This window comes from Hypanus sabinus, unplaced genomic scaffold (genome assembly GCF_030144855.1).
Source record: "Hypanus sabinus isolate sHypSab1 unplaced genomic scaffold, sHypSab1.hap1 scaffold_53, whole genome shotgun sequence".
Classification (NCBI taxonomy): domain Eukaryota; kingdom Metazoa; phylum Chordata; class Chondrichthyes; order Myliobatiformes; family Dasyatidae; genus Hypanus; species Hypanus sabinus.
The window spans coordinates 757,355-767,218 of record NW_026781391.1 but is presented as its reverse complement, the minus strand read 5'-3'; positions in this window follow the sequence as shown (position 1 = coordinate 767,218).

Below are 9,864 nucleotides of genomic sequence, written 5' to 3'. Positions count from 1 at the left end.
AATAGTTAACTCTTCATTTAAACCTTATTTCATTACTTTTGGCGAGGGAGCTGGAATCCCAACGTTTCGACCCTATGTCATCACGTGACGTCCCCCGCAAGATACATTTGAAACAGTTGAGAAATTGGCAGCGTCGACATTAATAATCCGCACTCAGCAGATTCGGGTGCAAATCTTATTCCGGCAATACACCTAAATCTCTGTTTATCCCCAAATATGTGTGCACGGTCATGATGGAGACTAAATTTCGAGTGATTTCTAAGTTTCTTCCCGAAATCTCACCGGCGGTTCTCTTCTCGCATTCCCTTCAACTTACAGTAATTTCTAAAACGCACAGCGCAGTATCTTTAAATGTGAATTTAAAGTGTGTTACAGTATTGATAATTAGACAAATAGTCCGTAAAGTTACGCAGCTCTCCGGATTATCGGACATTACTTTAGCATGGGCTTTGCATTGATAAATTAAAACTGCCCGCCATGAATCCACAAAACCTGTGCACATCAGCAAATCAGTCCGCACTCCAAACACGGTGACACACCACAAACATAATAGATTATTCCAAAGCAGAACTTATGTCCAACATTTCGGAAAATGGCTGTTTCGACATTTCAAATTCGCATGGACCCCAAAATGCGATTGCAACAGCCCCCGGAAATATACAAACATCACAAAACCTAATTACGCCCCCCCCCAATTGACTACAGACGTATCCCCAAATCCGTGTGCATATTTGCCGCCAGCCCTTCATGTACGCACTCCTGAAATAAGTGAAATAAGGAAGAATCGTTTAAAATAGTTCACGTCAGATTTGAAATTAAATTTATTATTCTCGTGATCTAAATGAAATAACTTTGGGATTCGGCACACCTCCAAATCCGCAGACACACCAAATACGTGAGAAATCCGTGTGCATCTCCAAATGCAAATGCATCCCCATATCTTTAGAGAACTTCGAAACCGTGGACACCACACACATGCAAATTGTGTGAGGTCATGGGCTTATTTGGAGATGTGTGAGTTGGCGGATGGTGAGTTTGCGTGCGGATTATTAATGTTGAGGCTGCAATTTTTCAATTGTTTTTAATGATTGTTGCGCCAGGAAAATCTGATGTACATGTGGCGGAGTCCGCAGGTTCAGGGTGCGCTCTGAATTGGCGATTGCACAACTTTCGTTTTTGTCGTCGCATATGGGTTGCACGGGGTTCATATGGATCTGGGGTTGTGCATGGATTTAGGAGCGTTTTCTAATAAAGGGTTGCAGACTGATTTGGTATTGTGCACTGATGTAGGGGTGTGTTCCGATATAGGGGAGCGCACCTACTTGTGGATAACAGATTTAGGGTAGTTTGCGAATATGTGAGTTTTTCTTGGTGCATATCGATTTGGTGACGTCCGTATTGGTTTTTACTGGTAAGACCGCCATTTTGTATTTGCAATGTGTCATCTATTATGCCTGTGGCGTTGTCAGCAGATTTGGGGGTACAGACCGGTTTTAGTGATTTTAGTTAGGGGTGTAGTCTTGAATATGGGGCTGCACACGGATTTGGGTTGACACGCAGATTTGGGTGTCACGCCGATCTTTAAAAAGGATGTTTGTGCACATGTGGCTTTCTAACGTCAAGACCGTCATTTGATGAATTGTTTGGAAAGTTTGCTGGTCTGGAATCATCCATTATGCATCTGGGGTGTCACCGACTTCGGGATTGCGCAGATTTATGCCTGCTTCGGCATATATGGGTGGCAACTGATTTGCGATGTGAACAGATTCAGTGAAAACGGTCAATATAGAGGTGCACACTGATTTCGAGCTGTTCGGGATTCTCAGAGATCTGTGGTGTCTGCGGATTTGGAGTGTGACGTATCTGAAGCTTGTTTTAGCTACAGTTACTTTCGACGATATTCATGCTAGAGGCAGCCATTCCGTGAACTGTTTGAAATAATTCTTGCTCTGACATACTCTGCTGCGCCTACAGGGGTGTCAGCGCGTTTGGAGTGCGCTTTGATTTGTGAGTGCACACTTGGAATGTGCGCAGACTTGTGAAACACATGTATCTGGGGGTGCAAACGATTTAAAGCATGAACACAAAGTCGAGAGATGCTGCGGATTTGTGGTCGAACAAGAATGTAGTTGTTCATAGGGACCTGGCTTGTCGCCGGATGTTTAACCATACTTTATTAAGAAATGCACTTGTAAGTTAATATTTTATCCTTATTGATTGGTTAAGGACGATTTTGTGAACTGGTTGAAATTATTCCTGCTCAAATAAATTCTGATGAGCATGTGGGATCGCCAGTGAGCTTGCTGGCGGACACTGATTTGGGCTGCGGGTGGGACAAATCTCATTTATAGCAACCGGATACGAAATGCACTTTGAACCTTGGCCTTTGTTCTAGCTATTATTAACATATGAGCCAGCTACTTGGTGAAACTATTGGTAATGATTCTTCCTCCAGAATAATGTAATGTACATGTGAGTGTTTCAGAGGATTTGGGGGTGCATACAGATTTGGTGGTGTGCACAGCTTTCGGATAGTTTCAGCGAGTACGTGTGCACAGTGATTGTATGGGTGTGTGGATGGATTTGGGAACACATACGTATTTGGTGGTGCTTTCTGATTGGGAGGTTGCACTGGCTTAGGGATGTATCAGCCAATATGGTTGCACAGAGTTTAGACGGCCGTATGGATTTGGGGTGCACAGGAATATGGGAGTGCCTGAGGATTGGGGATGTACTCTGATTTGACGATGTATACAGATTCAGCGATGTGTTGTCGAATACAGGGGCCCACACTTATTTGGGGATGTGCATATATTTAGGGGTGTTTACCGATCTCGGGCTTCTCACAGATTTGTAATTTTTTATCGATTTGGAGTTGCGACGCATCAGAAGGTTGTTTCATTTATAGATAATATAAAAATAAATGCACTATCAACAGTAATCTTGTTATTTTATGCTGCAAACTGCTTTGTGACCCATTTGAAATAACTCTTGTTCCACATATGGTCCGCTTGGATTTGGGAAAGCACATAGATTAGTAGCCGAACACAGATTACTGTGTCTCAGCGGATTTGGGGATGCACACGCATTCTGGGTAACGTTTAATGTTTAATGTTTAATGTTGAGGCCCTTATCCTTACCCAGTTATGTTCCGGCTGGACTTAGTCCTTAACTTGCTGGAGTGAGCGCGGAAAGAACAAATACTGTTTTCTCCCGGTATGGATTACTTTTTAGTGCCAAGTGCTCCTCTCACGTTTAGTCACACTGCAACCTTATCCTTCAAACGCTTTGAATTATGGAGGACAGCAGGTGTATAAATGTCTCCCTCCAGCAGACTTCATCATGATCATCATGACTCCAGAATTTCTACTATTTTCTTTAATGTTTCCTAAATGTACATGTGATTTTTTAAAATTATGTTTTCTCGCCTCGCAGCAGTGAACCATCTGATTGGCCTATCAGAGTTCTCTTTGGGAAATAGTTGACTTGATCAACATTTCGGATCTGGCTATTGGTTACGATCGCACTTAGTGAAAAAAAGGTGGTCATTTTCTGAACAGTTTGAAATGTTAACCTCATGTGAATGTGGATGTGTCAGCAGGCTTGGGGGCACACTCAATTAGGAATTGCGCAGATTTAGGGCAGCATCGGTGAATATGGAGGTGCATGCTGCTTTGGGGTGCCCATGGATTTGGAGATGCGCACGGATGCAGGGGTATTTTATTGGGGTGCGCACTGACTCGGGAAATGCGCAGATTCAGGGATGTGGCGGCAAATACGAGTCTGCAAACAGTATTATGGAGTGTACCTGGATTTGGGGAGTCGCGCAGATTTAAAAGTGTTTACCTGAATATGGGCTTGGGCACAGATTTGTCGGTGTGCGCAGATTTCCAGGTGTTTTGTCCCATATGAGGGTACACACAGATTTGGGGCTGCGCATTAGAGTTGTGTCTGCCACCCTATCTACAGTTGAAATCGCATTTCGGTGTGCGTGGGAATTTTAACTGTCGAAACAGAAATTTTTTGAACTGTTTGAAATTATTCCTGCTCTGGAATAATCTATTTTGTATGTGGGGTGTCAGCGTCTTTGGGTACGGACTGATAAAGTGATGTGCACAGACTTGGGGATGAATTTGGCTGTGTTGGCGGATCAGGATTTGCGGACGAATGAATGTTGGTTTTCATGTGGATTTTTAATGACCAGGCTGCCATTTTGTGAACTGGTTGAAATGATCTTTGATTTGGCATATTCTAATGTGCATGTAGGGATGCCAGTGGGTATGTGATTCACACTGTTTTGGGGACTGTGCAGACTTTGTGGTGTCTTTGTGAATATAGGGTTCACACGGTTTTAGGAATGCACATGAATCCGGGGATGTGGCAGATTTAGGGATCTGTTCTCGAATTTAGAGTCCACACGTATGTTACGATGTGCGTATATTTAGGCGTGCCTTGTCGAATATGGGGGTGCACACGTATTTATTGTTAGGCTGATAGTTGCGACTCTCGGCCGATCTACAGTTCAAATCGTATCCTGGGGTACATGGGAATTTTAATGTGGAAACAGCCGTTTGCTGAACGGTTTGACATGATTCTTGCTGTGGAAAAAATGTTATATATGTAGTGTGTGTGCGTGTTTGCGGAGCTCACTGATTTCCTGATAGGCGCAGATTTCGGGGTGTGTTTTCAAAGGTGGGCGTGCACATGTATTTGGCGGATCAAGGTTTGCACACGATTATTTGCCTGTGTGCAGATTATTAATGACGAGGAAGCCATTTTCTCAACGGTTTGAAGTGATTATTTCTCTGGGAAAATCTGATGTGCTCGTGGGAGAATCAGCATCTTTGGGGTGCGCACTGAATGGGAATTGCGCATATTTAGTTTATGTCGGCGAATACGGGTGTATACAGTGTCTTGGGGAAGGCATGAACCCGGGGATGCGCACGGATTTAGGTGAGTTCTCGAAAATGGGTTTGCACACGTATTTGCACGCGTGCGCTGATTTAGGGCTGTGTGCTCCGATATGGGGCTGCGGATCTATTTGGGGATTGAGCAGATTTAGGGGTGTGTCGACGAATATGAGCGTTGCAACGTTTTTGTGGGTGTATATGATGGTTCAGACGGATCTGGCTGTGTCGGACCTTGGGATGTGTGCGGATAACTTAATTTCCAAGTCGCCATTTTATGTTTGGAGTGAATCTTCTTTTGGATTATTTAATGTGCAAAGGGCAATATGCGCAGATTTGCGGGGTGCACGTGGATTTTAGTGATGTGCGCATTTTAGAGGACATTTTAAATATGGGGGTGCACACGAATTTGAGTGGCAACCAGATCTGCAAACGGATTTTAGGGGGCGTGAGAGCTTTTATTGTCCGGACAGCCATTTTCTGCTCTGAACCAGATCTCTGTAATAGCTGGCTCACTACGTTACGTATTAATTCAGGTTCGAAGTACGTCTGTCTTAAGTGTTACCCACATTTTGTGATATTATCTGTCCTCGGCCTCGGAGCCATTGGGATTATTAACTGGGTCCAATCTGGCCTTCATTTTGGCATTCATTGACCTCGTCTCTGCCTTTTATTCAATGCTACTTGCTCGCCTGTAGTTTTATCTCCGACTCCCCAAAAGCAGGCCTGCGCATACGAGATATTAATGGCAGGGCAGCTGCATCAAACTCCTCAGATAGAATATTAAATCCCTTTCGGTACAGGTATAAAACAAATGCTCCTTACACAAGTCGCACCAAACCTGGAAGACAGTCGAATAATGTGTGTATACGATGACCACCTGCAAAAATCGTTAGCCACACATTTACCTGCACGTCCTTAGCATCTCTTCCCTCGTCAGATTACTAACCCAGAGTTGCTAGGCCATGAGCCTTCAGAATCACTAAATTAACTTATTTGGAAATGTTGGGGGATCTATAGGCTTGCATAGCACGAATCTCCTGTTCCTCCACACTGCGATCAAATCCACCATACATACTCTGTAATCCAGTTTAAAATTTTATTGAGTAGGATGTTTTTATTGTGATGAAATTCTACGCTGTCCACAACAGTGCATAGGTGTCATTAATTCATTTAGAGATGAAGCGAAGAATAATGAGCCACGGTGCCCAGTAACCTCAATTTTACCCCAGCCTAATCGCTAAGTTCTGTTCTTTTTTTTTTGTTTACCATGTGAGAATACACATAAATATCACGGAGAGGATGTACAAATTCCTTCCAGAAAAAACACCGGAATGAACTCCGTTTTCCATTGTTCCGAGATGGAATCGTCTGATTCTAACCGTTGTGTTACGTGGAGCCAACAAACCGCGAGTTAGCAACTCATATATTCCCTTCTTCTCTCAAGTCATTTACAAATATCGGAGAAAGCAGGGTTACCGAACAGATCTTTTGGAAACGCCCCATCTACTGTCAGCCCCATACTCACCATGCCTCCCGACGTTCTCGATCGAGCTATTGTGGGGGATCTTGTCAAACGCCTCACTGAATTCCATACACAGATCATTCATCTTCAGAATTTATTTTGTCACTCTCTTAGAAAGTCATTCAGGTGCTTAAGTTATGACACTTCCCCTCACAAAGCCATTTGATTGCCTGTGATTATGCTTCGACAATTATTTGTCAAACCTATCATGCAGAATCCCCTATAAACTTTTAGCCTGCATTGATGGCAGTAGTCACTGTTTTACAATTCCTAGGATTATCCTTGCCACTTATTACCCGTCTTAACCAAACTTATATTTAGAGTTTATACTTCGATATTACCCGCTCAGGATTAAAATTAATAAACATCATGGACCAACCCCTGAAGGACTGAGATTGATACCTCAATTCAGCTTTCTCCGGTGAATGTAAACCTGTATACAAACTGCCGCTACTCCCAACATCTTTCTAACTGTATAAATAATTTATCCGCGTTCGTGTTTGTTTAGAGAGACCCACCAGTTTCCCAGTTGCGTCAATTCAAAATTAGCTGAACCTTTGTTCCATTAATTATCAAGTTTCTGTTTCTATCACACTGTCCTTTTCAACCATACTTTACTTGTTCTTTGTCCAAGGTCAGTTCTGCGTTGGCATAGTCGAATATCTAGTTGACACTGACTAAGATTAGACCAGTCAGAAGCAAGACACAATCTGCAGATTCTAGAAATCCGAAATGCTGGAGGATCTCTGCAGGCCAGGCAACATCATCTGTGGACAAGTGTAAACTGTGGACGTTTTGGGCAGAGACCTTTCATCAGAATTGCACTTCTTTTACTTTCTCTCCAATTCTGCTGCCTGAGCTGAAGACTTTCGCCAGCACATTCTGTAGGATTAGATCATATCAGTTCCCATTTTGCTTCGCTGTGTCTTTTGTTCTTGGGTTCACAGCATCGCCTCGTCCACCCAACACCGCTACTCCACCTTCCCTTTGAAGGCTAACATTCTGTTACTGGATGTTTGTTCAAATCGATAAACAGAAAGATAAAATACAGGTAGGGACAGAGGAGAAAATCAGCGTGAAGTAAAGGACGGGTAATGATGGGAGCAGGAGTGGTTAATACCGACGAAAGTATACTCCATATCAAGCTGTTTTGTCAGAATCGGGAAGAACGGTTGACAGGTTCGCTTCAAGGCACAACTTAAGCGGGACGAGGGTGAGATGCAAAGGGGATTTCACTGGGAAGCTGAGTCTAGTGGTGCCGTCGCGATCAACTGTACATATCTGTTGTATAACTGTAAGGCAACACACACAAAATGCTGGAGCAATTCAGCAGATGGATGGCAACTTTGGAAAAGAGTAATCATTCAACTATTCGGGCCGACAACCTTCATGATTTTGTGTGTTTTGCACTGTATTCAAAGCATCGACAGATTTTCTCCTGCTTTGTTTGAAACTCTGTTCATAATGCTGTTTCCGTTTATTACAAGTGGGAGTACAGAATAGGAGCGTGAAGGCAGCTGAATTGTACTACTGCATAGCAATTATTTCGATGTTTTAATGAGTTTCAAAATCCGACTCAGTGGGTATTTCACCACATTCTTGAGATCCTCTCGGAATTTGCTCTGAGTCAGGGCGTAAATACACGTGTTGTTGCAGGAACTGAGGATCTGCAGCATTCCCGCTGTCTCATCTATAATGTAAACGGGATTCGTGACAGAATAATAAACAAAACTCTTTGAAATCCGTTGATAGATGTAAAATACCAAACGTGTTCCCCACAACAATATGAAACTACCCGTTATGCTGAAGAGCAAAACGATGGATTTGCGTCGGTTCTCCATCTCCCGGTCCTGGTCATTCTCTCCACTCTTTTGTCCCCGGAGCCCCCTGCGGGCTCGACTGACCACCAGAATCCTCCTGGCAGTCAGAATATTGAAAAACAAAATCAGAAAGAATGGGACACAAGGGGTAAAAATGTAGTGAAGCATGTCAAATGCCGCCCATGAGGGGGAGATTCTGTAGCTCGGTGTAAGAACACAATACCAGGGGACACCATCAATTGTTATCACAGGCTCATATACAAAGCCCCAAGGGACACTCTCCAAACAGGCCAGCATACTCACTGTCCCAATTACCACAGCCGCCGTTTTCTCGGTGCAGTATTTTGTTTTCAGCTTCTCACAGCAAATAGCCACAAATCGATCGACGGTGAAAGAGACAGTCAACCAGACAGAGGCAGTAGTGCTCGCATGAATCAGCCATCTAGCGATACTGCACACAGGAGTGATGAACAGGAATGATCGGCGAAAATAAAGCCAAGCAGTCCACATCAGGAGCGGAAGCGAGATAACGACCAGGAGATCGGCCGCTGCCATTCCCACCAGGTTGAGACTTACACATTTGGAGAGACCGCACTTATCCCGGGACAGGATCACAATCGCCATCAAGTTCGCTGAAGAGAGAGGGGAAATAGGAAATTGAGAAAATACTGAGTAAAACCCATCGCCGCAGTTTTTGGGGATCATGTAATATTTCCATTTCATTGCTGCATTCAGCGGTAGAAGGGGGAAGAGGGGGTCAAGAGCTGGCTGAGTTTACACATTAAAATAAAGTCGAATGATTTAAATACGGATTGCTTTCTGATGACCAAAAGTATGAAGAGTCAGCGGACAGATGAATCTAGGTACCCTCAGAGTCAGTACTATATGGAACATTTTTTATCGGCTTCATCCGCGTCTGATATGAATGAAAAGAATCAATTCGGACGCCGATGGCGGGATTCTTGCATTAAACAATCATCAACTTCCCTGTGACTCCCTGTCAGCGACAGAACAGCCGAAAGTCACAACAGAAACAGAAATTCCCGGAAACACTCATCCAGACCAAAATACAATATGTGGGAAAGCAGTTAACGTGTATTTTCTGAGCTGTTTTCAGAGAGCACCCATGACACGACTTTCTCTTACTCTTTCTATACAAGCTGCCTGAGGCTTTGTGTTTCCAGTATTTCCCGTGTTTGTTTCCTATTCCAGCATTTGCCAGCTCGCCGGCTTTCCAGCAGAACTTTGACTGAGGCAGCAGTCACAGCCTAGTCTGATACAGCCTCTCAGACATACTTGACGCCCCCGACAGACTCCATCACAGGGAAGCCGGGAGCATAATTCAACATCCAGTAGCAGGCACGGTGACACAGTCAGATGTCTGTAGCGGTGTGTGTTGTGGATATATTATAATACATTTTACAGTATTTATATTTATATGGATAACACAATACATTTCACAGTGTTGGTAGTTCTGAATATACAAGTCGGCTTTGTTAATTGATCAGCAACGACGTTATTGTGTTGTCCAGCAACTGCTTCACTTTCTGTCATACAGCTCACTTTCACTGAAAACCCTCAATCTTCCTGCTGCAACAGGGAGCTCCTCAAA